General features: G+C 35.4%; 1 protein-coding gene across 10 annotated transcripts in view; it reads right to left on the bottom strand.

The window, feature by feature from the left end:
- Nucleotides 1-27,684, bottom strand: part of EndoA (SH3 domain containing GRB2 like, endophilin-A) — a 392,332-nt gene that overhangs the window by 326,099 nt on the left and 38,549 nt on the right. The window lies entirely within an intron of this gene.

Genomic DNA, 27,684 nt, shown 5'->3' with positions numbered 1-27,684 from the left:
TTAACACAGTCTCATTCATGTTACAGATTCTCTCTCTCTCTCTCTCTCTCTCTCTCTCTCTCTCTCTCTCATGTTCTTCCTGCGCATCTATATTCTAGATTATTACTGTCTGCAAATAGAGTTTGGTAATTCATCCTACTTTCCTCAGAAATAAACTGCATTAAATTTTGCAAGTCCTTTTGCTTTCTTATTTCAATGGCAATGCTGAATTGTACTTTAGTTGACTGGGGAATGATGCATCTGTATTGTGTTTCTAAAAGTAAATCGACTCGATATTGTGCCTTTAATAGTCTTACTTACATGGATTTCATAGATTTTTGTGACATTCTGAATACCGTATTGTATCACTTTACTCAGCTGGTTGAGCGACAGTGTTGCCGCCTACCGTGAAATTAAGCTTGGAATGCAAAACTCTCTTATTCCATGGAGTAAGTGGAGTTCTGACTTCCACGAGTTTTAAAACAGCCCCCAGAATGCAGATGAACGTCGATATTAGTGTATTCTTGCCTTCCACGCATGCGGGACAAACTAAAAAGCATCATCCAGCCCATAACTCAATTTTGTCAAAAACTGGAGTTAGTGGGTTTCTAATCTCCCTGTCTCAATTAATCAAACCATTTCGCATTTTAATTTAAATTCAGACATGTTTCACTTACGAAGTATAAAGACATCATGCTACAAAAACTGATTTTGCCTTTTCGCGGAAATATAACTTTCAGAATTCATGGTAACGTGAGAGTGTTTTTGATCACCTGTCTGTCTGTCTCTGTACATTCGTCCGTTGTTTATAGCAATTTCTCCCAGTTGACAAATATTGTAAGCTACATATCGTCGTTGTTCCTGCAATAACTCATATGTGACATAATTATCGTTTTTCAGATTTTTGCTCTATTAAATAACTCGTTGCCAAACTTTCAGAACGGCCTCAAGGTTCACTCAGCCTTCTACAAAACTGAGTACCGGGTATTTCCCGGGGGTTAAAGGCGGTCAGAGCGTGGTGCCGACCACACCACCTCATTCTAGTGCCGAGGTCATGGAAAGCATGGGGCTCTACCTCCATGCCCCCCAAGTGCCTTCATGGCATGTTACGGGGATACCTTTACCTTTTACCTTTACCTAAATAACTTAAATAGCGATACAGCAAATAATAAAATCTTCTTTATGTAATATATTTTTTTCTTTCGAAAATGTAAGAATTCACAATCCCCTATGTACGTCTGCAATAGGATGAATAAATGTGTTTTTTCATCCCATTGAAAAATTGCATATTTTGCACATAGGAGTTTTTGCAGGAACAGCGATGATATTCAACATAAATTTGTCAATTCAACCAGAAACGATAGAAATTAAAATACAATAATTTTACTGAAAACATTAACGGGTCTCTTATTTCAAAGAGAAAACACAAAACAGCGATTTACTCGAAATAAAATACAAAGCGTTACTTCTCAATCTTTTGAAGATTGCGAGCACCGCCCACATGTAATATTAAGTGAGCGCGCACAATCAAATGGAATAGGTTTAATAGGCCTATTGTTTTTTTAGTCAACTGTCCAAAGACAGGTTTGAATCTCATAACTGACACCACTAAGGCATCACTCATGAGGCAACGAAGCCAGGAGAAAATGGGGTTTGGGTGGCCAGTTCCTTTATGAGTACATAAAATAAATAAATAAATAAATAATAGTACATTATGCAACGAGCCTATAATGGTAGTAATTAAGACGCGAGTATGTTTATGAGACGAGCGCAAGCGAGTTTCATAATTTTCATACGAGCGTCTTAATTACCATTATAGTCAAGTTTCATACGACTTTTTATTCTCGACCATATTTCTAACTTGAAATTATTCATAAGTATTCATGTTATTCTTATCTGACTGAGGAGCGGAACTGACCTTGTGTAATACCTCGTAAATTGTGAGTATGCGCAGACGCGAAAGTACTGATTTGTTTCCGAGAAAGAAATGTCGACATTGACCTTGATATAATCTAGAGAGTAAAATAAACATTAATCTTGATATAACCTTGAAATTGAATTAGACATTGAAAAACGAGATGACAAATTGAATTTATTTGAATATTATTTACAATTCACGCTAATTATTATAGTAACAGAACTAGTTGTCTTTCGATTACATATCCGAGAATAATCGATACTTGCGCTTTCATATTGCTACAATGTTATTTTCTGATTGGTAGAACACTGAACTTTAATGAATAGGTGTACTTTAATGAGGCCCATTAAAGAGCTGCTACCAGGTGTATAATTACTATATTTCGGCATGGTCGAGCATAAATAAATTTTTAAAACACCAGGATAATGATCCTTTAACTAGAACGTTACTCAGAATTTCAGTGATCTCCAAGGAGAAGTCGCATGTAGGTACACACAAACAATCCTGCAGATGTTAATTAGTCATTCATTATCTTGCTTTGTTCTTGAGGTATTTCGTAAGTGAGAAATTTTTTCACATAAATACGTTGTCACGAATATGGCCAGACATTTGAGAGAAACAGTCTGCAGTATGTGGAGTCTTTTCGTAACTTCTGCTCCTGAAAGTCTATGCATTTCTCCTTTTAAAACACGTATTTCAGCGCTAAGGAGGGCCGAGAATCTATGAACTAAAGTTCAACACGAGCAGCCATATTATTCTCTTCAATAATCTTGATTTTTCTGATTAAATCCCCAATGGATTGAAAGAGGTTATAGACATTGCAATGGATAGGTAGTAATACTTTGTTCAAGCTCGTAAAACAAAGTTTGAATTGTAAAAAGAACTCAGGAGCATTCGTATTCGCGAGCATATTTAAACTCGCAAGACGAGAGCACCAGATGTCATTAAAAGAGCACCAGGTTGAGAACGCCTGCTATACAGTATACCTGCTTTCCACCGAGCAGGGCAGTATATTAATTAACAGCTGTTTACTGAATGTGGCAGCGTGCAAGTGCATACGTCATCAGCGACCAATGACAAGACGCGCAGTTTAAATGTAGCCGAGCTGCAACGTGATTGGCTGCGACGCGGGAATAATAGACTAATGCTCTGCAGTGTTGCCAAGTCAGCGGTTTTGTAGCTAAATCTGGTGTTTTCAGGACTATGGTGAGCTACAGAATTTTACCATCAGCGGCTAGCTATTTATTTGGCTTTTTTTGAAGATTCCGGCAGAGGGAGACGATATTTTTAAGTTTTTTTTTTCTGTAAAGATGTTATAATTGTTTTTATATGTACTTACGGACAAAAATATTAGTTAATCATAAACCAGAGATTAATATGGTATTATCACAATTTTTCATTGTGCGAGTATAAAATATCAATGTATGTTAACTCGATTTGGTACAACCATGTCCATTTCCTGCCTCATTCATTGTTGTACAAATAAGGTATGCCACATTTGAAAACTCTCGTCTAATCATGTATGCATTGTTTTTGTAAATGAATTGATATGTTTAATCATAAATAGTAGATAATGAACTGAATTCTTATTTTCATTTATGATAACTTATATTATGATTCATTCATTCATTCATAGTGTTCTGCCCATGGGTAGATCTTTCACTACAAACCCAGCATTCTCCAGCTTTCCTATTTTCTGCCTTCCTCTTTGTCTCCTCATATGATCCATATATCTTAATGTCGTCTTATATTATATATTATTTAATTTACCATTACGCATTGTAGTTTATGTAACACAGACATACTTAAAACTTAAAGCCAGACTCATTGTTGGCAGGGACGTCTCCAGCTCAGTGTGAAATCTGATTTCGAACCGACTGGTGTGATTGTGAATGTGATTGTTTCTGAAGTGTCCAGTGATCTATTTCATTCAATTTTGAAGAAATATACTTACTTACTTACTGGCTTTTAAGGAACCCGGAGGTTCATTGCCGCCCTCACATAAGCCCGCCATTGGTCCCTATCCTGAGCAAGATTAATCCAGTCTCTATCATCATATCTCACCTCCCTCAAATCCATTTTAATATTATCTTCCCATCTACATCTCGGCCTCCCTAAAGGTCTTTTTCCCTCCGCCTCCCAACTAACACTCTATATGCATTTCTGGATTCGCCCAAACGTGCTACATGCCCTGCCCATACGTGCTACATGCCCTGCCCATCTCAAACGTATGGATTTAATATTCCTAATTATGTCAGGTGAAGAATACAATGCGTGCAGTTCTGCGTTGTGTAACTTTCTCCATTCTCCTGTAACTTCATCCCTCTTAGCCCCAAATATTTTCCTAAGCACCTTATTCTCGAACACCCTTAACCTATGTTCCTCTCTCAAAGTGAGACTCCAAGTTTCACAACCATAAACAACAACCGGTAATATAGCTGTTTTATAAATTCCAACTTTCAGATTTTTTGACAGCAGACTGGATGATAAGTCTCTCAACCGAATAATAACAGGCATTTCCCATATTCATTCTGTGTCCAATTTCCTCCCGAGTATCATTTATATTTGTTACTGTTGCTCCCAGATATTTGAATTTCTCCACCTCTTCAAAAGATAAATTAATTTTGAAAAAAATATGCCGCGTAAAACTCCATACTTACAAAAATTTATAGTTGTGTGAAAAAACATACTGTGTTGAAAGATTGGGTGGAAGAAATTGCCGGTGATAGTTGGAAAGCTCGATATAAATGGTGTAAGGTGATATTGAATGCAAAATATTCAGTTTTAATTGTCCATACGATTTTACATAGAACATAGAGCCTACGAAGTGATACACACTTTCCATAATTTAGTCTACATTTTTATAAAATTCTCCAATTCCTAAAACTGTATAGTTTGTTTTTCAAATTTGGAAGTGATGTGTTAAGAAAAATCTGGAGTTTTTCAAGTACAGTTTAGCGGATTTCTTAAGCTTGTGCACCGGTAAATGGAATTCTGAGTTGGCAACACTGATGCTCTGTTCTGAAATCAAACACCAATTTGGAAGAAAATTCGTACTTCATGGCCACAAAAAACTGTCTTTGTTGTAAAAAAAAATATGAATAGGAAGAAAAGACGAGGAAAATTGAATAACCACAAAAACAGAAGAAAAGTTTTTTCGGTGGTTAAGATACCTGTACTGTCTTCAGGAATTAGTGCACTCTTTAATAAAACAATTAATCATAATGAAAACGGGAGAAAATAGATAAATTTTACATACTTTTAAAAAATTACATTGAAATTCATTACATGAAGTAAATACGCATTTTAATATCGGGGAATGAGGGACGAAAGCAATGAAAGGAACGGAACTTGTCGACACCCCCATATTCTTAAGTAATGCTATGCAAAGTAAAGAGAACATTTTCTTTTCATTTGAAGGCTACATCTCTTGTAAAACGTTCCCACAAAAGGTCTTTTATGCTGTAAAGTTAAGTATGTTCACAATAAAACGCGTAGCATTGTGTTGAATTTCAACGAGACCTGCATTACGAACGTGTAAAAACTCTAAAAGAAGAAATGGCAAGATGTTCAAATTAAAATAAAACTGACATGGAGTTTTACCACAGTCTAATATACAGGGTGTTTAAAAAATACGGGGCATAATTTCAGTTATGTATTTTCCACATGTAGACAATCAAAATAGTTCATTACAACATGTGTCCGGAAATGCTTCATTTCCGAGTTATGGCCTTCACAACATTGAAATTCACCGGAACGTTTTTTTTTCCGCAGGTCGTTGCCGTCAAAGGAGACATTAAGAGGGCACTCTGACAGTTCATTCCGAGGCGAAGGTTACATTCAGTGTTGTGTAGGCGTTAGACTGTGCGACATGTATTCAAATCAAGAGCTGGCAGAGATACACTTCATGTACGGTAAGGCGGACGGAAATGCTGCGCTGGCTCGTCGTTTGTACCAGGAGAGGTACCCACAGCGACAATGTCCAGATCGGAAGACATTTGTACGTCTCCATTACCGTCTGTGCGAGTATGGAAAATTTAACTCTCCTGGTTTGGGAAGGGGACGACCAAGATCTACAACTCCAGAAGTACAGGAGGAGATTCTGGAGGCTGTGAACATGACTCCTTCTATCAGCACACGAAGGGTAGCGTTGCAAGTCAATGTTCCTCATACGACTGTCTTGAGACTGTTGAAAGAGTATCAATTGTATCCTTATCATTTGCAACGTGTACAGGCCCTGTCCCAGCAGATTACCCTGCACGAGTTCGCAGGTCAATGAGACATCGTTGTGAGGTCTGTATTCAAGCAGGAGGTGGACATTTTGAACATTTTCTGTAATGACAACGACCTGCGGAAAGAAAAACGTTTCGGTGAATTTCAATGTTGTGAAGGCCATAACTCGGAAATGAAGCATTTCCGGACACATGTTGTAATGAACTATTTTGATTGTCTACATGTGGGAAATACATACCTGAAATTATGCCCCGTATTTTTAAACACTCTGTATACAGTCACGAAGCTTGAGTTGTGAGGGTGCTAGGCACAATTGACTGTGCCGATACTATTTCGCATTGTCTGTAATGAGGCGATATTAGCGATCCTAGTGGTTAGCAACTATCTATGGATGCATATTTATTACGTATTGACCTTCGTGACTATATACTAGACTGTGGTTTTACGTTTCCGTACCAGAGGACGGACACTGGAAAGTTTTCTTTTCTCAATCGTACTATCAGGGACTGGAATGCTTTACCTGCAGACTTACTAAAGGCTTTACCAAAAACTAAAAATGTATTTAAAAATAGGCTTAAGGACTTTACTAATAGACGGTAGTATATTATACACTCTACTTCAAGGGTGTAATTGATATCTTATTTGAAGTGTTCTATCAGTGAGGAAGTGTGTTGTGTCAGTGAAGTCTATTGTGTAAGTGAAATGTGTTGGTGTCAGTGAAGTGGCAGTGCAAAGTATTTGAACAGTGAAATGGTTAGAAGTGTTAGTGAAATCAGGTAGAACCAATGCAATGAGTGAGTTGACAGCGAAATAAGTGTAGTGCCGAAAGGTACTTGTGCAGGTATGAACCTGTCACACTCGTGGGCCTTAGTTCGAACTTAGGGTTAAGATACAAATTAGATTTATTTTAAATGTTATTTTAAGTGACCATGCTTCATTTAATTTAGAATGCTCATTATTATTATTATTATTATTATTATTATTATTATTTATTATTGTTTTTATTAGTTGTGTTTATTATTCTTTCATTATTGAGTGTAATTAGTTACCACTGCCACCGGGTATATACCAATTTGCAGTGTGAATAAATACATACACATACACAACCACTATTCTCTCTCTCTCTGTCTCGGATTATGTCCGAAGTCAATCTTATTCCTAAATGGTAAATTTCGAAATTTCACACCTACTCTGCTTGTATGCTCTCCACGTGGCGCGTAAAATATGATATGAAATCTTAATATTAACCGCGAAAATTCCAGCCAGGTTAACCAGCTTCAGAATCGATCTCTGACGTCTAACATAGCAGTTATTGTACGAGTACGACAGTCTTTCTCGGCCAAATCCATTTTCAACGCCAGTTGACATAAATATTGTGACACTAACTTAATAAAAAAAAGAAAAAAAAAAAAAAGAAAAAGCAGAACTATTATTGGGAATTCCTCTAAACGAATTGATCTCAAGCTTTACATTCTTTATCGCTTCTAACTACATACCACACCACGAGTCTAAAAAGAAACCAAAACTAAAGAACACAGTCTAGACTAGACGACGATTCTGTTCTTGCAGGACATTCACCAGCCTAGTTTTTGGAGCCGTCGTTATGTGACGTCACAAATCTGGGTTGCCATGGTAACCATCCCCTTCTCACTGCACCGCATCAGAGCCCTGGCCGTAAAGCGGGGTTGTTTTATAATCAAAATTACTTCTCTTCGCAACACTGTAATTCCGGTGTGGAAATGAATTCTAATGATACACTATTCTGCTGCAAAACTAATGCTGTCAATTACCTATTACACATTCAATGAAAATTTCATAATAATTCCGTCTGCCATTTAGTTCACAGTGTCAATGAGAAACTTGTTTCACTTTAAAACTATGCTGTGTGATATGAAACGTCGCGATTTCCGTATCTTGATAATCAGACAGCGCATTTTCGTTCCCAAACAAGTTAGGAAAGTCATCGGTTAATATATCAGAGTTCAATCTCTGACCCTAAATGCTTACGTCAGGACGCTACGAAAGGTATAACCTAGCTTCAGTACATAATAATAATAATAATAATAATAATAATAATAATAATAATAATAATAATAACAATAATAATGGAGCATGACAACTGTAAGTGGGATTGCTACTAAATTGAAATGGTCTGTCCAGCTTCTTTTTGACCATATAAACGCACTAACACTGCGAAACTAGCGCTGTACAAAATATTAGTGCTATTTAGCATTATTTCAATCTATATTTATGTATGGTATCATAGGTTGGGGTGGAACTTATAAATCCAACCTTTATCCGTTAATTTTACTAAAGAAAAAAGTATTAAAAATTTGTTAAAAAAAATCAGAAAGATTACCCACCTGAATTGTTGTTTAAACACTTCAAAGTTTTCAATATTAAACAAACGTATTATTTTATTTTATTAAAATATTTTCATAGAAATTTTAATAACTTTGAAAGGTATATACATAAATATAGAACTAAAAATATGAATTCTCTGCGTTTGTGTGCACCAAAATGTAAAACCAATGCAGCTTTTTATCATAGCATGAGTCAAGGTCCCAGATTATTAAACAAATTTTATTCCAATATTATTTTAATCACGAATCCTCTCCAAATTAATAAAAAAATAAAAAAATTGTATTCGACTTATAGTTTGGGTTTTAACATATTAAACGCTTTTTAATCTGTATTCACTTTCAATTTTAATTTTGTTTTTGTTTGTATTGGAATCCCCTTCTGAGCACGAGTCTTACTCATTCAGGAATGGGTTAGTTTATCTTTCTATGTATTTATTAATTTGTATTTATCTCAGACTTACTAGCAATAAAAATAAAAATAAATACATTCCAGAAAATATAATTAGACCGATAATACTACTGTACCAGTATATACAATATATATTATAGAACATAACAGTAAACATGATACACATTAACTGTATATTCATTTAACGAAATCAACTCCGTTACGGTGAACAAAAACATATATTCTGAGATTATGAAATTAAAATCTTTTACTATAACTGCCAGTAAAAATTTGTTTAAACTAAGGAAATGTTCTTCCTACGTCACATGACGTTACAGGGACAAAAATAATAATAACAAAAATCAATATACAAATGATCAATATTTACATTTTACACAGGATATACAAATAATTCGTTTATCCCGTTGTACTGAACGAAAACATATATCCTGAGGTTATGAAATGCAAATCTTTTACGAACATCACATAAAATTTGTTTAAACTAAGAGAATATTCTTTGTACGTCATATGGCGTTACAGGGGCATATTTATAATACATTACATCATTATTATTTAATGATTCCATGCGTACCTGCTTGCAATTCTACCCTGCTTATGAATCCATGTGACGTAATAGATGTAGCTATCAGAAGAAACTACTCGATCCGCTGTACGTTTGGGAACGAAAATACGCTGCTTGCTGATAATGTATCAGACATTAGTGGCGATCAATGGTGCTAGCTGAAGTAGTTATTTATGATATAAGTGTTAAAAGTGTCAATTCACTGTGAGTAGGGATGTCTGAGATATGAGGCCGCTAGGCCGACTGTAGCAAACCTACAAACAGAATGAAATCACTTTTAACGCGTAGGCCTATATGATACATCGAAAATGATTTAGAAAATAAGCGGGAAATTGTTCGCCAGATTCTGTCCACCGCTCAAAAGTAGTTGTTTCAAACCCTCAATAACCGTTTAGCAGGCCTATTGTTACTATTAACAGTCCTGCAAGTACCTCTACACAAGGAATGTATGAACTGCAACATTCATATCAACGTTTCTTAAAGAGCTGCATTTCTTATCAGTAGCAGAACCAGTTTCCTCAAATCTCCAGATTACATTCCCATCATAAATTATAAATGAAACATGGACCTTCTCTTAAATTATTGTTGTTTAGTAAACTGTCCGAAGACAGGTCTAAACCTCACAAGTGACAGCGAAAAGGCTCCACTTATGAGGCAACTAGACCAGGAGATAATGGGGTAGGGTAGCCAGTTCCTTTCCCCCCTCCACTGCATACAATGCCAATTAGCTATATGTTACACTAATCAGACTTCAGATGTAGGCTATACAAACAATATTGTTCTTCCTCTGACCTATATCGTCAACTGAGATGTAGGGGAGAAGTGGGTATAGTGAGACAGGGAGAACAGTGAGAAATTTTTTAGATGGTAAATTTTGATGTTGAAATGTTTGTAACAGTGGAGTTGTATGTTGTATGAGTAAAGTAACATATTTTCATACTCGATTTCATTCTAGTTATAAAGGTGAGTGATGAAAAAATAATTCGTAATTTTCCACTCTAGAAGTAAAATTTTGGCTTGTGTTTAATGAAGGTTATATTGGATACACAAATGAAATAGAAATATGACTGTTTTGTTACCTAATATCATGGTATTTGACGTTATGTTTGGCAAAGTTTGGTCTTTCTTGTTTTGATTTTGAAGTGATGGCGACATTTTTAAACGAACTATGCGTAAAGGGAACAGTGAGAAATGCCATTGAAGGGTACACTGAGACGTCTCACTGTTCCCATTTACCATGATTTGCAAAAACAAACTGTAATTATATTATATTTAGGCCTATCAGTAACTAACATTAAAAATGAACATACTAGTAACCAATTTAGGAACTGTAGCTTAAAATAATGGACACATTACATTTTAATGGTTTCTTAAACAAAAAATTATTCACAAAATTTAAGAAAATATTAAAAAACAATAAAGAATTAAATTAAATTCTTATAATTATAAGCTTTGTTGTCACCAAAAATTCATTTTATTTTTTCCCAAAAGTTTGAAAAGTCATGGAAAATTCACTTTTCCAAATGTTCCAGTTGTTTCAATGGTTTCGAAGTCAGACATCAATATGATTCTAAATAAGTCTACAGAACATGTCAAGATAAAGAGACAGCAAGCTTTCTTTTCTTTGGAAATAAATGTAAATAATTTCAATGTCCGTTAATAGACACTGTGGTGTCTCACTGTACCCTCCTGAATGGGAACAGTGAGACATTTGCATTTTTTTGACAAACACGCATTGTATATTATGTCCTTCATCTATTAACATTTCTGTTTATGTATTATTGTAGTCCATGTTTTAATGTATATTTCTATTGCATTTGATTTTAAAAATACTTGAAATTTCACTTGCATACATACTGTATGTCAATATTTTGTGTCTCACTGTACCCACTACTCCCCTACTGCCTGATAACAGTTGTAGGAATACATATCATCCAGAACCTCAACTAGAGAAGCTTAAATTATTGTGTTCTAAATCTTCTCGCACCTTAAGAAAGACTCCTACTGCTAGTAAAGAAATGTCTGCGATAAAGAAATAACAGTAAACGGAAATTAACGTCAAATAAAGGATAAGTACTGACAATTACATGTACGTGAAGCACATGAACAATTAAGATGATTATAGGATACAACATTTCTGAGTTGCGAATGCTAAGACTGCAGTATAGGACACGGAAGTTCGCCACACATGTTCGGCAATAATAAAAGTTCTCAACATGTCGTCGCTCGGCTGTAACGATCCCGCCCGCAGAGTCTGTTGGCAATACGTCATAAATAAGCGCTCTCCTTCCCCCCCCCCCCAAAGCACAAAAGACGTGACTTTTGCTGCCAAGAGACCAGGAGGCTCAGATGACGATATGCTTTTCGGTTCCAGACTTCCAATTTTTACTAAAAAAAAACTAAAGTTTTTAGGCTTGTTCATGAAATTGGGCCAAAACAAACAACATGTCCACATGCTACCAAAATTCCGTCCATTAATCCAAACATGGACTTGTGCAAACACATACTAATTACCTGGCAATCCGCATCAAAGACCTATGTAGCTGCAAAACGTGAAAACACTGTCGAGCGGGAAATGAGTACACAGTAAGTACAGTCACAATACATCACAGCCTGGTTGAATCACAACATGTTCATCGAGCGCGAAGACTCATACTGCACACCCAAGTTAAATCTGCGTCCAGTGAATGCAAGAGACGAGAGCTAGTAGCTCTAATTGCTCTAGTTGTTAGTGTACAACCTACTGTTTCGTCTGTGAGTGAGGTCATGTCACAAGAGATAATGCAATGAGTAAGGTACGAGTAATATACAAGGTGTATCAAAAAGTCAGGTCAATCCTTAAGGAGGTGATTCAGGACCTTATTTGCAACAAAAAATTCTAATACACTTTTTCAATATTCATCTTCGTTTCCGAGTTACACGACTATCACGTACCGTATCATTCCCAATTTGATTCCACACCTAATGCACCTGTCTGCTTGAGAGAAGGTAGGGTAATTGTCAGTTGTCTAGAGCAGATGCTCAAAATGTCCCCCTCTCGCACGAACACACGCTTCAGCACGCCGTCTGACTTCTCGCTGCATATTATCCAATCCTTGCTGGTGTATCTCCAATGCAGCCGTGTTAATCTTTGCAACGAGCTCTTCCCTACTTGCTAACTCCGTTTGGTACACTTTCTCCTTCATGCAGCCCCAGATAAAGAAGTACAATGGTGTTAGGTCTGGGAACCGACATGGCCAGGCAACGGGACCACCCCTTCCAATCCATCTACCTTGGAAAATGGTGATTTAACCACTGCCGTACTGGAAGTCTGAAATGTGCTGGAGCACCGTCTATGCCGACAAGAACATTCGTGTAACTCGTTTCGCCTCATTCCAGCATAGGTTCCGTGTAATCTATGGTATCAATTAGACGGTGCTCCAGCACATTTCAGACTTCCAGTACGCCAGTGGTTAGATCACAATTTTTCAGGTAGATGGATTGGAAGGGGTGGTTCCATTGCCTGGCCAGCCCGGTTTCCAGACCTAACACTATTTGACTTCTTTCTCTGGGGCTGTATGAAGGAGAAAGTGCACCAAACGGAGATAGCAAGTAGGGAAGAGCTCGTTGCAAAGATTAACACAGCTGCAATGGAGATACACCAGCACGGATTGGATAATGTGCAGCGAGAGGTCAGACGGCGAGCTAAAGCGTATGTTCGTGCGAGAGGGGAACATTTTGAGCATCTCTCTAGACAATGACAATTAGCCTACCTTCTCTCAAGCAGACAGGTTCATTAGGTGTGGAATCAAATGAGGATAGATACGGTACGTGATAGTCGTGTAGCTCGGAAACGGGGATGAAAAAGTATTTTAGGATTTTTTGTTGCAAATAAGGTCCTGAATCATCTTCTTAAGAATTGACCTGACCTTTTGATACACCCTATATATACAAATGTGTGAAAGAAATACGGAGCATAATATAACACTTTCACAGTATTTACAGCCTACGGATACAACACTTTCAGCATCTCCTGTACATGGATCATATGCGGAGAATGAAGGGAAAGCGGAAAATAGGAAATATTGGAAAATGCTGGATTTGCAGTGAAACACCTGATCTTGGTGAGAACACTATGAATGAATGAGTACAATCACTTCAGTACCAGTCATTTGTATTGTCGAAGGGCGGCCATAGAGACACTGGAAAAGATTAAAAAACCGGGCTCTCAAGTATTGTCGGAAAAATTCACCATTAAAATGGGACACACTCACGGACAGAAGAACGCGAATTCGATTATGCGCACTGTTCAAAACATACAGAGGTGAGCCTGCCTGGAGAGAAATAAAAAATAGGTTGCAGCTGCCAAATTACTCTTCAAGGAACGACCACTCTTATAAATTGAGGGAAAGAAGACAGAAGACGGACACTGGAAAGTTTTCTTTTCTCAATCGTACTATCAGGGACTGGAATGCTTTACCTGCAGACTTACTAAAGGCTTTACCAACAACCAAAAATGTATTTAAAAATAGGCTTAAGGACTTTACTAATGGACGGTAATTATACACAGTATTTAAAGGGTGTAATTGATATTTTGTTATTGAAGTGTTCTATCAGTGAAGAATTATGTTGTCAGTGAAGTGTGTTGAGTAGGTCAAACGTGTTCCTGTCAGTGAAGCTTTATAGTTTACAGTGGCAGTGCAAAGTATTTGAACAGTGAAATGTTTTTGAAGTGTCAGTGAAATCAGGATAGAATCAGTGAAATGTGTCGTAGTTCCAGTGCAGTGAGTGAGTTGACAGCGAAATGGGTGTAGTGTTGATAGATACTTGTGCAGATATGAACATATCATACTCGTGGGTTTTAGTTCGAACATAGGTTTAAGGTACAAATTAGATTTACTTTAAATGTTATTTTAACTGATCGTGCTTCATTTAATTTAGGATGTTCCCTGTCATTAATTATTAGTATTATTATTAATTGTATTTTTATTAATTGTGTTTATTATTGTCTTTATTGAGTGTAATTAGTTACCACTGCCACCGGGTATATACCCATTGCAGTGTGAATAAATACATACATAGTGTTCTTCTTCAAGAGTTGCCGACAAGTTCCGTTCTTTCATTGCTTTCGTTCCTAATTCCCCGATATTCAAATGCATATTTACTTTATGTAATTAACCTGATTGTAAGTTAAAAATAAGATTTAATTATATTTTATTTAGGCAGTGCCATGGCACGAGGGCACTACCCCTGCTCCACAGTGAAATATGAATTGTACGTAACAGAAAACACATTTGATAAGATGGAAAAATTAAATAAAACACAACCAACATCATGAATCGTAAAATTTATTTGTGGTGAAATTAATTTTTGTTATTCAACAGAACAAATGTAAATTTCTTGTTTTAGCTGCACAAGATACCATCAACATCTAACTACGGTTTATGTCGGTTAAAAGCCAAGAGACCGGATCTGTCATGCCTGCCCCGTTGGTTATGTTATTCACCACACAATATGACGTGGCGTACGTCTCTAGGGACATGTACAGCAACAATCACGTAGTCCCAGCGAGAATGGTCGTGTTTAATTTAAACTGTTCAACACATTCCCATGATGGTTCATTACACATTAATTAAAAACTAAGGTATGCTTAAACTCAATTATTTATTGAAGTATTGAATATTCAGAAACATGTTCTCAATGAACACAGCAATAGTGATCGAGGTGTGTGTGAAGTTGCCATTCACACAGTTCGTTTCTTGAAAACAGGAATATAACATTTTCATACCGCGTTAAAGCACAAATTTCGTTCCTACTGCTCACGAAAAATTGAAATATTTTTGTTTTGTTATATGATAACCAAAGCTCGGAACTTGGGGACTTGTATCTTTGAACGTGGCTAAGCGACCGGACTTCAATGTCAACAAACTCCCGCTTCCAGCACAGAGGTACTGTAAGGTCTGCTATAAAAGTGGTTCCTGGCTGGAACAACATAATGATAATATTATGGTAGGTTGAAACAAGTAATTTTATAGCATATATAGAAATAAACATGCAAAATATATCAAATTTACAGTTCTGCTCTGTATATTTTATTACAGTGTATGACTACATGCATTCGAATATTTTTCGAACCCATACCTTCTTCGTCTGTTAGTTAAACATGATTTGAAAGGAAAGAAACTTATTTCCACGTCACATGAAGTGACGGGAGCAAAATTAATTTTTTTATTTTATTTATTTTAACTAGCTACCTACTGAATACAAATTACATTTATAAAACAAAAATGTTTCTAGCCACTGCCGTAAGAGCCAGGCTCGTGTACGGTGTGGTCTTAGTCAATAATAAAACATAAAATTTACAAGGACACTTTACTAAATACAGTAAGTAACTTAATTCTAACCAATTAATACAACACAAGAGCAAGAATAAAGAAGAAAGAGAATAAGAGAGAAAAATACACATTTAATATAAATTGACAATTCGACAGAAGCCAGTGATATTCAATAAAAACAAGAATATAGTAGACAGAAATAAAAGGTAAAAAAATACATTTGTTAATATTATATTATATCGTGGATAATTTTACAAATTTATTGTTTAAAAGCTTCAATTTTAAAAAATTTCAAATTTGGAAAATGGTTTGTAATTGTATTATAAAGTCTTAGGCCGAAATAAAGTACTGAATGTTTCCACTGTCACTGTTTCCTGTTCGATTTTCAGTAGTTGCTAGCTGATCTCGTATCTGAGAAAGATAAGTATCCTAAATTTGCCTCGAAAATAGTTTTCAATTTCTATGTCACTACTAGGGAAGGTTCCACTACGACTTGATCCATGGCTATGGACAAATTTTCCACCGATTTAAGGGACTGCAATGTATTTCAATGAATGCCCGTTTTTCAATCTCTAGTTTGTGTTTGACACAAGTTACAAAATATAAACTCTCCATTCGAAGAAAATAATGTATCTCCTCAGAATTCCTCCACGAAATTCTGTACCTAAATTTTAAGAAATCTATTTTCAAACGTATACAATACCCATTCGAATAATAGGTATTTTCTTATTTTCAAACAGACCGTTTACCTCTAATTAATTATCTGAATGTCATTGGCTTCGACACGACACAGTTTCCTCGTCCGTCTTCCTGTCATTCGATGTGACCACTTTCTTAGTACACACGACTGTCCCTGAGCACTTGCAGGGTGAGCTTTGTGTACGTTGTACCTGTAACCTTACTCATGCACACGACACACAAGTCCCCAAGTTCCGAGCTTTGATGATAACAGTACCTCCCTGTGGCCAAAAAAGATAACGTTTCTTGTACAGAAGTGGCAAAAAACCAGACCGAACCTTGTAGCTGATTTCAGAGCTTTGTTCTCTCCAGAGCACGATAGACTGGTTCGTGGTTCGAATCCTGCCTGGGAAGGAAACTTTTTTTTTTGTTCCTTATTCAAATTTATTCCCTATACTTTTCGACTGCAGCGATATTTTACTACTTAATTTATTATTCCCAGAACATGAATTTTACCAGCAATCGAAAAATACAGCAGAACTTGGTTATAACGACATCCAAGGAACTTCGAAAATTATGTTATAAACGAGTGTCGTAGTAACCGAGATTCATATTATCAGTCTAGTGAGGTGGAAAATGAAAAATAATAAACATAATTAGGCTTATTTTAGATTTATGTATTCACTTTTAAGCCTACCATGAACACAATAAAATATATGTACAATTATAAATACAGTATTCTGTATTAAAACAGTTTGTTCATTACTCACCAAATTTCTTTAATGAGGAGTGAGTAATCAGTCATTTTACTTTGTTGTCTCCTACTTGCCCAATATACACTTTCTAAATTAAATTCTATGTTCATTATTTCAGTTGCAATTTCACTGCTCCCTCTTCTAGCTTCATACTCCCTCCTCTAGCTTCATAGAAATGTTCACAATTCTAATGGCTTCCAAAGTGTCACTCACTTCGTTTAGTGGCCATACTGCGTTAAAATGCGTGCACTTGGTGAAAACTTCCTGTCGAAACTGACCGCATGCAGGTACCATTAATACCGCATGAATTCGGGTAGGGATGGGGAATCTGCCTGCATTCCAGAGGTCTATGATAGAAGGGAACAGTAAAGGATTTGCCAGATTTCAGCAAAATACTTTGGTTCTTAGAAAATTGTATTCCAAACTGAGGTTGAAAATGACGTTATATGCGAGGTAGACGCATATGCGTTTGTCGTATTAAGCAAGGTAGAAAAGCATATGTGTTATGGGGAATTAGTTGGGACCACAGAATATTTGACGTTATAGGCGAGGTCACTATAACCAAGTCCTACTGTATTGGCAATAAATTTGAATAAGGAAAAAAAAAAAGTAGTCGGTACGAATGGAATCGCGACCGCTTGGGTAGAATCTTACCATTTATGAATTGTAGGCCCACTGGGTGGATCTGCACCAAACTTTGTTCAGTAATGCCGTTCCACATTAATAAGCGACTGGTTCACATAGAAATCAAGCTTTTATGTCCTCTGCAGCCTTAACAATGAACAAATTTCTTTATATGCGCTATTATGAGGCAGTGTTACCAACTAGGTGCTGCCACAATTAAACTTTTTGAGTTTCTCTTTCCATTGGTACTATTTTCATGGACCTCAGATTCAAAGAACGTAAATTACATGTGTTCGAAACCGGAAAGGTCTTTTGTAGGGTCGACCTGGTTGGCGAGTTGGTATAGCGCTGGCCTTCTATGCCCAAGGTTGCGGGTTCGATCCCGGGCCAGGTCGATGGCATTTAAGTGTGCTTAAATGCGACAGGCTCATGTCAGTAGATTTACTGGCATGTAAAAGAACTCCTGCGGGACAAAATTCCGGCACATCCGGCGACGCTGATATAACCTCTGTAGTTGCGAGCGTCGTTAAATAAAACATAACATTCTTTTGTAGGAGCCCTGTGTTACTGCGAAATATGTTAGGTCCTAATTAGTACTTAATTAATGACATATTATGTAGAAAGCCACTATATTATGTTTCTTAATCGGAGAAATGTTTATTTCTTGTGTGGAGTTGATGCACACCAAAGGAAACGCCTTTGCTGCAATCGAGCACTTAAGTTGCACCCAGTACAGTTTATTCCCTACGTGCTTGTTATCTTCCTAAGCGAGATAAACGCGAGAGAGTTAAATTGAGTGATAATCCTCCTCCTCCTCAACCACTTTCAAAAGTAAACACGCCATGTGCTGTCTCCAATTTTTGTTGTTTATCTATGTAGATGTTATTACCAGAATTAGAAAGAAGAGACGTGCTTGAGTACACACTTATTGCAAGTACAGTACAATGTGCCAGCTGTGGGGTTCGAGAATTTGCTTTCGTAAGACAGAGTCTACTTACTCTTTACTTCAGATTTGTGGAAAAATCCCGCTTACTGATTCAACGGACTCGCGTTCGTATTCTGGAAGAAAAATGAGATCCCCATTTCCTTCCGTAGGAGGCGGACATCCGTTAAAGTTTTAGTCTGTGTTCTCTTAGGCAGTGATGTCAAAGCAAGCGCATTTTTCTGACCTTGACGTCGTGCGCGGGCATCAAGCGCTAGGTATGCTAGGAGAAATAAGCAGCCTGTTGCATTATGAAAACAGTGGTGCACAAACTTCAAACGGAACATGAAATTTTAAGTCTTTATTTTTATGTGGCTTCTTTCTGTTTGATATTATCTATATTGTCTGTAAAACAAAAGTAGATTACTAACACCGATTTCTTAATATTGGAGCTGTGTTTTAAACGTTAATAACATAATAAAGAGTTAAGAAGGAATATTCACATAAATTCCTTAGCAGTATAACTATACTGGTGAAATATATCATTCATAAAGAAAGTGTTATCCATTGAGTATGACATGATAAGTTGGAATTGATATTGATGGTATCTTTAGCCTTATAAAAGTAATCAATGAACTAATCAAAACAGTATTATAGTACAGATCAAAGTTACTTATGTATATGTGTTATGTGTAACTAACATTGCATATCAAAACTCTTATCGCATTCTGCTTTTAAGGTGATGTTGATGAGCAATTTCCTATCATCAGAATATTAAACTATTTTCTCGAAACCTGCTGAAGCTAAAGAACTGACACTTTTACAACAAATGGGCACGTATATCTTCTGCTTATGATGTAACAGTAGTTCCTTTGTTAATTTATTTCCTTACAAACATTTTCCATGCGAATATTTTCAAAATTTGTAATACATTATCTTCAGTAATACGTATTTACAGTATATTACATTTAAGAAAACACTGTTTCAGTACCTGTAAGGCTACTACAGTAAATAAATAGATCTACGAGTATATCTGAAAATTTCACTTTTCTATAAAAAAAAAGTTGAGAAAATATTTCCTTCGAATAAAAAAAAAACAAACTTGTGAAAAATGTGCATTAAAATTAAAGCATACTTTCTTATAATGCACTTACACTTCTCAAACAAATCTAAAAATTAACATGCAGTTGTAATAAGTTCTCTTCCCTTTATATATTGAATCAGTGCTGGCCATCCCTGTACATAACTCGACCAGCTGCATATACTACCTCTTTCGTTTGTCTCTTTCCTTTCCACTGTAAAGCGCTCATGCTCTCTTGAGCTCTAAAGCGCGCGCTTGCGCCTATGGGCATCAATTGACATGACTGTCTTAAGGGGTTAGGTACAGCTTACAGCAGTAAAATTTTGGAAATATTCAACATTTTTCCCCCCATTACTGTGTCTTGTACAATAATGAAAAGTGGTATGTGTAAAACACTGTCCTTCTGCTATATGAAAAAATATTTTTACGATTAAAAAAATTATTTATAATATATATATATATATATATATTTTTTTTTTTCAAAATTCAGAATGGTGACAGTTTACTATGCAGTGATGAAGCGTTTCTCTCATAACTCATAAACGTGTTAACTTTTTCATGTTCTCTTTTATTTTATTGCTGAAACTCATATTCACAATATCATGCTCTTTCAACTACATTAATTCTTAATGAATAATATATTTTTTTTTTTATTTTGTGTAAAAGAAAATACTGATATCTGACCATTTTTTAAATGAATTTATTTTTTATTAGACAATCTATCAAAGATAGAGAAGTGATCCTGCATCATGTTCTAGACATGACATGCATAAATACACACAAAAAATTTCATCACAGAATGTTGGATAGTTTTTGAGTTATGTGGGAAACGCTTCTTGACTACACAGTGAACTGAATTTTGAAAAAAAAAAAAAAAAAATGTAAATCATTATTTTAAATCGTAAAAATACTTTTTTCATATAGCAGAAGGGCAGTATTTTACACATACTAAATGTCATTATTGTACAAGATACAGATATGGAGAAAAAATGTTGAGTATTTCCAAAATTTTACTGCTGTAAGCTGTACCTAACCCCTCAAGGTAAAGAACTAAATTCTTTGAGTTTCTCTTTCCATTGGTAATATTTTCATGCACCTCAGATTTATAGAATGTAAAGTGCATGTGTTCTAAACCGGAAAGGTGTTTTTAGGAGCACTGTATTTATTAATTCTAAGTACTCTCCTAAAAAAATAACAGATTACTGCCCACAAGAAACCATACTTTATTTCAAAATATGATTTTCCTATATCACTTTGAGTTACAGCAGAGATAAAACGTAATATTTACTGCATCTAACACAGGTAATCAGAAACTATTTCGAAATACTGAAAGTTATGAAACTAAATCTATATATATATAATTTGAACTGGTAATGGAAATTACGGGAAAACGGCTGAACGGATTTTAATAAATGACCCCTCATTTTGAAGCTTGGAACCCAAAAATAGCAGTTTTCAGTGAAATGTCAATTTTTCAACTTAATTTTCCTATTTTCCAAAATCTATCGTCGTTAGTTTTGAGAACTAATTGCATTTCAAAATAAAACAAAACACACACCACAGTAAACAATATTACACAAAGGTCATGTTCTGCAAGAATGCTGACATATTTAGAGCTCAAATTAAATTTGTTATTAAAAATTTAACTTGCTAAAAATAATTTACAGGTTCGATTCTGTGGTGTGTAATTTTCTGGGTACAGCTGTGTATTGGATATTAAAAACTACAAAACTTGAGGTGGTTTCATGACATTATTACCATTAGAAATGAAATATTATTGTAGTTAATGCTATGATGGGACTATTTTTCATTAATTATACATATTAACGCTATATTGATGATATGAAAGTGAAACGTTTTGGGGTTATTTAAGTAGATGTAGAGAATAACTTAAATTAGATTTTGATTTCTATATTTTACTGAGTGGCGGCTATATAGTATATGTTACTGAAAGCTATAAAACTTACGTAAGATATAATATTATTAAAAATCAAATATTTGTATAGTTATTAATTAAGTGGGTTTGGGTCTTTTTCATATATTTAATGGCGGTGTGATGTAGATATTTATATGCGTGGTTCTCTTCAGTATTGGCTCGAGAGAATCTTTCATTATTAGGGAAGCAAATAAGTTTCAGGATGTCTGGTATTCTTCATTGAAAATAAATCTTAAAAATGTTTATTTGAACGTCTAAGGAACTTAGTTTGCAGCATTTGCTGCACAAGCCACTAGTATGATTTGAAACGTACTCGAACATAAAGCTTTGCAATGTCACTTCCTTATACAAAGCTGGAACTATCTTCGGGACCAAAAACAAATTTATTTTAATTAACTCTTCTATTTTAATGATCCGTCCTGCGCTTTTTTGTGAAAGGCCGTAATATGTAGTTTATAAATAATCTAACAACACTGAATTTGGTCTTGATAATAATTTATCCTGGCGATCTTCTTTAAATGCAAGCTACTCTGAAGAACTAACTGCTTCCCACATTTTCTACGATGTTTCCTGCTTTGTTCCTCTAGGATCCTGCGGTCTCACAGACGTTGGTCCGCAGAGACGTGTACACAAAGCCAAGAAACTTGGCAATGCAAGAGCAGCTGCACTGTAATTCTGCCTGGGTGATCCAGAGTTCTTTCACGTGCCTCGAATCTGCGACACGAGATCTCTAGTTTCACTTCCCTTCCGAAAGAAGTCACATCACGAATTTGTAATTACTCCCTTAAAAACACATCACCCTTTAGTCCAGAGCCCAGCACGGTAACCATTAAGGCTCCCCCAAACAGACGCGATACGGATAGCGTTACGATTTTGCGATAAATGTTTTCATTGCGTTCAGTGTTTGTGTTCACACACGCGCGATTATCGCAATATGCGTTATTATCGCAGCAAGTAGAACGCGACGATTTTGCGTTCTATTCTCCCGGAGATGTAGATCGCGAGAACGCCACGCGTTTATTTTGATGCTGGGTTGAAGTGTGTCATTTATGGATTCATCTTCAAAGGAAGAGGAACTTCTCTTTCTTGGATGAGAATCGTCGCAGGCAAAGCAGGTGCAGGTAAGTCCATGGTAGTCATGTATGGTTAAGATAAACAATATAAAAAGGTATAAAGTGATGATTTAGCTTTTCTTTGCCAAGAACGTGAAATAAATAACAAGTACGCCTACCCGATTACAAACTTTATTTTTTTTTTTAATTTGCTCTTTTTGTTGCAGGAGGTTGTGGATTCACGAGTTAAATGCCACAAGGGAAGAAAAAGATGAATTTTATATCTTAGTTCAACAACTAATTAGAGATGAAAAACATTTTTATATATATTTCAGGATGACAGCTCAATGTTTTGACGAGATTTAGAGTACCCATAAAATAACGAATTTTAATGTGAAGTAAATTCAGTAGTAATTTATTCTAAACATACCTACGTCTAATGATTTACTTACATAAGTATATCTAGAGTGTGGTAAGATATTGAAAATTATAAAACTCCGACAAACAAATTACATAACTTTTTGTTTCCACATATTTTATTAATTTTATATTTCTGCACAATTATTTATAATATTGCACAAGCATTTTGCAATTTCCACAAATATATTTTTTTCATTTGTGCATTTTTGCGACAGTTATTTATTTTCTACCTTAAACCCCGCATCAGTCTACAAGCCAGTATGACATCAAATTATAAATAAATAATTGCACTTATTGTTTACATCTAACTTTGTAGCTATCTCCTACCATTTCTTCTCCTTTTCCATGCCACGGATTTTCCTTTACCAACTCAATAAAAAATTCCACGTTCGTTTACAAGTAATCCGAAATCGCAATCTGTGAGCACAAGTGATATACACCTGCTGAAGGTAACTGGTCTTTGCGCTGTGGCTGGAAAACTAAAATCCGCATATGTGGTCACCCATTACGATACTCTGATTGACTGGGGACGTTAGAATATCGTATATCGCGGATGCGTCAGTTTGGGCACCTCTTCGCGATAGTGCGATATTGCGTTATCGCGAAATCGTAACGCTATCGTAACGCATTCCGTATCGCGTCTGTTTGGGTATGTCACCGAGAATTACGTGTGTAATGACAATGAGGAAAATAAACACGAAGCTATTTTATAAACTGGGAAATACAATCAAGTAGAAAGTATCTACTTTCTCAACGACCTTTTAATTGCGAGTGCAACACTAATGCACACAGATTATTAAAATTACACACTGGAAATTAACACACTAGCGTATACAATTTTATAATCTGGAAATACAAATGCATTTCAATAGGTTATTCAACGACGTTGTATCAACTAATATATTTGGCGTCGATGGAATATGCTGATAGCGGAATGGTATATACTAAATGTAACTAGTAATTTTTTAGATAATATGGAAAATAATAACTGACATCGATAGACATGTTTGAGTTCATATCTCCTTAATAAAAATTCTGAGACGCGTAAGTTTCCTATCTCAAAATGCTTTGTAGATCATTTCCTATTTCCCGTTTAATTTCTGCATGCTTTTACTGAATAACCCTGTAGATATAAATCGTTCCCTGTTCTCATTTAAAATGTTAGATTTGCAAAGTGAAATATTCAGACTCATTTATTTTACTTAACAAACAAATATTTTTTTTTCTGAAAAACTAGACTTGCATAATATATACGTTAACAGAAAACCACAATTCTAAGATAACACAAGAGTTTGTGTGCACTCGATGTGGGTCTGTGGCGTCATGTCATGTCGAGTTGTGTGGATATAAAAGGGAAAAATTGAGACCGTGTCGGGTGGAGTTCGTGGGTAGTTCAGTTGGTAGAGTGCTGGTACGTTCAACCAGAGGTCCCGGGATCGATACCCGGCCCAGGACAATTTTTCCCTTATTCAAGTCTACTTCACAGGGAGCTTTACTTGAAAAACTAGACTTGCGAAACAAATGTTATGTTTTTATCTGGACAATTCTAAATTTAATTAATGAAAAAAAAAAGAGTATAGCGTCTATGTGTGACGAAAGTGAAACTTCTTAAGGTGCAGTGTAATCATTTTAAACGATCGTGCAATGAGAGACAATTTATGATTAAATGTAACAACACTTCAGAATTAAAAAATTGATTTATGATAGCTAAAATAAATACAAAAAGCATACAAACTCCAACTGACTATTTATAAATTGCTTCGCAAATATTTTATGATGGCCTTTATTTAATTTAAAGTTTCTAAATGGTGAACTAATTCTAAATCATTTGCATAAGTACAGCCATCATTGTACTCGATAACTGTTGGTGCTGTATGAACATTAAATAAATCGTTGAAATTTTGTAACTGAACTACTGAAAAGGGGTTAGAAAATTCCATTTTCCTTGCCATGCATTCTCGTACTCATTCAGTCTACTTTTTATCGTTTTTGACTCAATTTACGGGGGCTCATTTGCATGGTATCTTTCACGCCATGCTCTCTTTCGTTAAGCCGCTGATTTCGGCCTATTTTCTAGTAAAAAGCCTTCTCAATAATGTAATTCCATTCATTGATTTCGACTGTATAACGTCACAGCACTACACAGAAAACATACTACCCAGCAGCAGCCTCATTCCTACTAATTTATGCATTAATTTGTGTAAAATGGTAAAACCGTAAACATCAATAAATGTATTCACGCCGTAACATAACAAAGAACATAATCCCGTAGCAACAACACGCAAAAACCTTCATAAAACGTGCATTGCAAAATTTTGTTTCACAGCGTTCGACTCGTATCCTGCCTAAAGAAATTTCAGTTAAAAAAGTACTTTATTATTTAAGGCGATAGCCGGAAAATGGGACCATAGATCTATAGGCCCTTTTTTTCGAGAGAATGTTTAATTCGATTCTCTGTTTTAAATCTACTTGCTTACGTAGATTGGTTTCAATATCTTGTAGACAGAGGCCAGGGTAGCTAACTGAATGAACCCATGCACCCTTGCGTAGTTGTGGAACCCATGCACCCTTGCGTAGTTGTGGAACTCGGCAGACATCAGTGAAGATGATCCTCAAAGTAAGTGTGAGTCCATCCAGGATGTGCACTGAAGTGTAAACTGCACTCTGGAGATAAACTTTGAAGTGAATGTGAATCCATTCTAGATTAATACTAAATAACCTGTAATCTGTACCCTTCAGATATTCTTTATTTTCACGTATTCGGCACAATTTATAACGTAACTATGAGATATATGTAAGAAATATAATTTTACTGCAATGATTTTGAACTTGCAAACTTCTGTAATGTGCGCTGTTGAATGCTGACGTTTAATTTCTGGTAAAATATCATACTGAAAATATTTTGATAAAATAACTTGTTCTCTGGAAAAAGGGTCTATACAATGCTCCAATAAAATGTATATATTTATGACACTATTAAAGTCGGAATGCATTATTTAACAAGAACTTGTAGACAAAATATATTATTGTAACAATATGCAAATTGTTCTTTTGATAAAAGTGCATTCAAATCACAAATTACATGAAAATAAAGCTTTCAATCATTGTTTTCTCGAAACATGACTTCTGCTTATGGGCCCTTTTTCCTGCTACCGCCTCAATTCTTACCATTTAGGGTAAGCATAGCACAGAAACTATTTTATGTCAAGCAAAATTATTACAATAGCATTTCATTACAACTGTCTTGCTAATATAATTTCGATGGCCCAGTTCAAAAAGAAAACTCAAAATTTAAATTAATATTTATTGTCACTATAGCAAGATATTATTCTGTTGGACCAATTAATAACATATTTCGTAAAATTCAAAACTTAAAGTTCAGAAAAACCTGCGTTTTAAAGCTTTATGTTGCTACGAAAAATCAAAATATTGTTGAAATTATTCCAAATTCTGTTAATGATGTACTATAAGTTTCAAATTAGTGTCGGTTAAGGAAACCAGGTAGTGATTTGGGGTCAAAAATCCGACTTTTTATTTTGTGTTTTTAAAAAAGTATAAAACTTGCTCTTTAAAACAATATACATATAAATATTGTGGGGGGGGGGGTATTTCTGCAGATAAGACCTTTAAATGGTCACTTTAAATTTGACGGTGCATGTAATGGGCAAATCGCAATATAGCGAACGTAGAAGCTCCGCCCACGACCCCTTGCACTTTTCCCCTACTAGCTCACCAGACACTATTCGTGATAGGCGAGTGTTGTGTCGAATGCACATTTCATGAGGGTGGGGATAACTTCCCCTACTGGCGTTCGCTATATTGCGATTTATCCCATGGAATTCATATATCTCTCTCTTTTTAATGCAGTTTTCCATAAGTTCACATTTTTCAAACTTAGGTGCATTTTTCTCTGAAACTACTGAATCATTTTACATTAAATCTTTACAGTGTTTTCTGCAGGCTGTGTTCTACATAGTAAACCTATGGGTTTAAGAATACTATACACATAACACGAGAAAAAAAGATATATGCATTGGAAAAAATTGGAAAAAATTTTAAAGTTCAATTTTTTTTTCTGTTTCACTAGGAATTAAATTAACTAACTTTGCTTTAGAATTTACAATATACATTACTAGATAACTTAAAAAAATACAAGAGATATGAGTGAAGAATATAGCAAGTAATGTGCACCTGAAGAATGAAGTACACTTAGCAAAGTGGGAAAACAGGTTATAAGTTAGGGCCTTTCTCTTGCATTTGGATGCGAAACTAATTAGTTGTCTTTTATACCGCTCAATTCAGAATGAGTGATTGTATAAGCATGGAAATTTTTATTCCACTCTGAGAACTAAGAGTCTAGAAATATTGAACAAAACTTTTGCACTGAAATATTTTAATCGCACAGGCATCGTTACTCACTCTCCTTAATAGGATTTTT

Source organism: Periplaneta americana, chromosome 11, assembly GCF_040183065.1.
Source record: "Periplaneta americana isolate PAMFEO1 chromosome 11, P.americana_PAMFEO1_priV1, whole genome shotgun sequence".
Lineage (NCBI taxonomy): Eukaryota > Metazoa > Arthropoda > Insecta > Blattodea > Blattidae > Periplaneta > Periplaneta americana.
The sequence above is the reverse complement of the archived record's forward strand: the minus strand, read 5'-3'. Positions and strand labels throughout refer to the sequence as shown.